Source organism: Lactuca virosa, chromosome 6 (assembly GCF_052849685.1).
Source record: "Lactuca virosa cultivar CGN04683 chromosome 6, Lactuca_virosa_CGN04683_v6, whole genome shotgun sequence".
In the NCBI taxonomy this organism is placed as follows: domain Eukaryota; kingdom Viridiplantae; phylum Streptophyta; class Magnoliopsida; order Asterales; family Asteraceae; genus Lactuca; species Lactuca virosa.
In genome coordinates, this window is record NC_136431.1 from 154583567 (window position 1) to 154588242 (window position 4676).

Below are 4676 nucleotides of genomic sequence, written 5' to 3' on the forward strand. Positions count from 1 at the left end.
ATCGTGTATGCTATGACGTGTACTCGACCTGATGTAGCCTTTGCTTTGAGCATGGTTAGCAGGTATCAGGGGAACCCTGGCAAGGCACACTGGATTGCGTTAAAGAATATCCTCAAGTACCTACGGAGGACTAACGACTGGGTCCTTACCCTTGGTGGCAGTGAGGACTTGAGAGTTGTAGGGTACAGTGATGCTAGCTTTCAGACTGACAGGGATAATTTCCGCTTTCATTCGGGCTGGGTCTTTACTCGAAACGGAGGGGCAATTACTTGGAAAAGTTCCAAGCAGGAGACAGTGGCTGATTCCACTTGTGAATCAGAGTATATAGCAGCAAGCGAGGCAGCAAAGGAGGCTATATGGCTAAAGAACTTCATCGGAGACCTTGGAGTTGTACCAGCTATAAAGGAGCCAATGGAGATTTTCTGTGACAGCAATAGTGCGGTTGCCTTAGCCAAGGAACCAAGAGATCATGGGAGATCCAGACACATTGACAGAAAATATCACTTCATCAGACATCGAATAGAAGAAGGAATCCTCGTGGCAAAGAGGGTATCATCGGATGAGAACCCAGCAGATCCCCTCACGAAGGGACTGACTCGGGCTAAGCATCTCCAGCATGCTCGGAGCATAGGGCTGAAGGATGATATTAGTTTTAGTAGTTAGATAATCTTGAAATTTGTAAAATGTAATTGACATTTGATGATAAATAAAAGCTGTTATTTATGAGTAAAGTGTTGCTATCTCTTGTCAATCGTTTACTATTATTTCATTTTGCATGTTTCGACTTCCAGAATAATTATGTTATGGTTTATATCATATTATTCAAACTCTCCACAGTTGGTCATATGTTGGAAGTAGATATGAATCAAGACTGTCATGGGTTGGCTTGTAGAGGTCTAAGATGTTAGACAAAGCGGGGCTACAGCACTCATGAGTGCTCATAAGTTCTGAGTATTGGATTCAACCCACGCTCACTTGTATCACTTCATGGAATTTATCTTGAGTGATTGTGAGACGGTAATATCATATAAGTCTTCAAACCTAGAGATATGATTTGTTGCCTATGAGTTGGTTATGCATTGATTGCACGAAAACGCATTGGTAACTCGATGTTATAAACCGTGCCTTTGTGTGTAATTCAACAAGTAGTAGAGCAAACATATGAGTCGAAGTTTATCTGTTCCTTCTAGGATTAGAAGCGATATCTGGGCCCCTCGATGATTTTGTTTTGACCTATGTACCGGGCCCGGTCAGAACTAAATTGATGTGTTCAGTTAAGTTCTATGTCAAACAAATCAGAAATCGGGAAACAAATGCTGGACAATAAGCAAGGCCATGTTCCATGTATTTGTCCGGCTGATATCTAGAACAGAGGATTATATGATCACTTATCTAAAATGGCGCTTCATAGTTCAACAGAGTTTAAAGAGCTACGATTGCTGATCGGTTCCTGAAGTCATACTTGCAACTATAGTTATTAGACTTATCCAAGTGGGAGACTGTTGGATATAGTGTCTAAGTCCATAACTATATTTGGTATGTACTTGACCCGACCCGGCATGGTCCATTTGGGTTGCACTTCACCCGAACAATTTATGGATAATCGTTTGAGAATAGTATAAGTTATGATTTATTAATATATTATAAGTCCTAATATATTAATATAAAATCATATTATTTAATTAGTATTGATCTATAATTAATTTAGAATTAATTTAGAGATCAAAAGTATGACTAATTAAATATGGGCTCTTGTATTTATATAGTGTGGGCTAATGCTTATTTGGAATGGGCTAGGCTTGCATGGATACTCCATGGAGCTTTAACCCATGGATCTCATGGAAATGAAAAGACATGGGTATTAGGGTTTACATGGATGTAACCCTAATCCACCACACTATATAAAGGAGGCTTTGGTTCTTGAAATTGTACTAGTTGATGTGTGTAAACCAAGAGGGCCGATTTTAAGAAGTTTGTGACTATTCTCTCAAGTTTCCAAGTTTGTGGTGATTTGTGACTTCCATTTGAGGCATCCACATTATTGGTGCTAGGCTCTCAAACTCCAAGCAATCAACTACTACTACAAGGTAAGTAATTCTACTAGTTTTATTTGATTCAAGTATCCCATGCCATGCTAGTTAGGATAAGAACCTTGGAAAAATAATTATTTGCATGTATCTTAGTCAAACATAGATCCAAGGTTTCTAGGGTTGCATGTACACCATAGGAGTGTTAGAATGCTCAAAACCCATCAAGTCTTAGATGTAGTTACTGCAGCACTGACACACATCAACAATGGCACATACATAGAACATGAACATGTAAGGATTTCACCAACGGAGATAATCCGTTTAACAGGAGTGGGGGTGTAATAGCTCTCACCCGATGGTTTGAAAATATCCAATCACGGAGATAATCCGAGACAACAGAGAACATGCACATATAAGGATTTCACCAACGGGAAGCCCAGACCATTTAACGGGAGTGGGGGTGTAATAACTCTCACCCGAGGGTTTGAAAATATCCAATCTGTCTTTGAAATCTGCGGCTGTCCTGAAGAAAGTAAAGTGAAGTTCGCAGCCTGTACATTTTCTGACAGAGTGTGACAACCCGGAACTGCCATCTTGTATATCTAGTCAACTCAACCAATGTTAGACCCGTATCCATTGTCTTTTGGCACTGTTTAAGGGTTCATTTAAGCGTTCTAAGCATGAGTACAACCAAGGTCGAGATTAGGAATGCGTCAGCTAGTCGTATAGTAACGAAATCAGGCCATACACTCCTTCTGGAGGAGTGTGCGGCCGCACACATGGGTGTACGGCCGTACACACCCCTCATGGCCACACACCCACCCCTATATAAAGGGTAGACCCCTTTCCTTTCAATCCTTTCACACTTGGCAGCACACAACACCATTTCTCTCAAACTTCTTCAACCACAAACCCTCCCAAGGATTCAAAAACGTGAGTAATCCATCCCTTAACTTGTTGTGCTTGAAGAACCTCTTGATCTACGTATTAATTCATCATGTCCCGTCATGCTCTTCATCTCTTTGAAGGAGTGCGGCCACACACCCACATAAGGTGGCCTCACACTCCTAAAAGACCCTCCAATGTGAGAGTTTGGCTTCCATCTTCGAGTTAGACATGATCATAGCCTTGCTACACCTTGGCAATGGCATTTTGGACACAAAACTTGAAGGGTGTACAACCGCACACCCCTGTGTACGGCCACACACTCCTGTATGCGGCAGCACACTCCTGTGTGTGGTAGCACACTCCTGTGTACGGCCACACACTCCTGTGTGCGGCAGCACACTCCTGTGTGTGGTAGCACACTCCTGTGTACGACCACACACTCCTGTGTGCGGCAGCACACTCCTGTGTGTGGTAGCATACTCCGTTGTGCAGCAGCACACACCTTTGTGCGACCAAACACACACCCTAGGACCACAAACCCATTTTTAAGACCCATAACTTGTACTACCACTAAGTATGGACCTAGAACACTTCATGGATGCAAGTAGGGACCTTGAAAACACCTCAAAGGCACCCTCCATCATGAGTGTACGGCCGCACACCCCTTGGGCCGCACACCCATGGCCGCACACACCTTTAAGGTGGCCATACACCTCCCCCATTCAGTCCTTTAAGGTCCTAGCACTTAGTGCAAGTAGTCCCAAGTTCTTAGAGTGGTTCTCCATCAAATCTAGTAGGGAAATACCTTCATTTGACTCCTTTATGTGTCATTACATGTTAATTAGGATCAAATCGTGTTCAAGACTTCACTTGAACATCCCGCATTCCGTATCGATCCTTCATTCAAATCGCCCGAGGTGAGTTCATACCCCTACGCTTTTTCCGAGTTTTTCATGTTTTCAGGGGGGAATACAAGCAAAAGTACAAGGAAACTTGGGCTCAAAATATATTATTTTGTTTAAGATAATTATATTTTCAGTATGTTTTTAACATGGAAAACAGTTTTTACCAAACGATTAAGAAATCAACTCGTAGAAACAGTTTTCAAAACTAGGGTAACGAACTTGTGAATCATGTAGTAAAATGTATTATTTTATAAAGGATTTGTGCAAATCATAAAAAGGATTTTCAGTAATATTACTTGTAAATTTGTTGGTCTAAGTTGGAGACACGTCATTGGTAACACTCCCACAAATCAGAGTGTAGGACTAGCACTTGTGACCAGAATCTCTTGTAGGGAGAGCGTGACTGTTGTGTATAGATCTATACGGGACTGACAATCCCGCACCTTGCTGCTAGCTACAGTCGGACCGGCAGGTCTACGGGTGACAAAGTCATAATGGACACCGGCCCCGTTACGTGCCATATCCAGTCAGTTATAGTCATGACCCTCACAACCTAGATAGCAGGGATTTACTTTTGTAATAATAAATCAAGTGAATTAACCTCAAATTAATAACCGATAGATTCCTGGAGGGTATTAATAATACCTTCAGGACTTAGTTCATCACGTTTTCTTTTATTTAGTTTTATTTATGTAATAAGGCTAATATACCTCACTGGGATTAACCAGGGTTTTAAAAGAAAACTACGCTTAGCGATATAAGTGTGGTAGATACTTGTACACCTCAGTTCAGAACGGATAATCAATAATCAACTTTTAGGGAAAATAAAGGATTTTCCCAGGATAACCCGGCT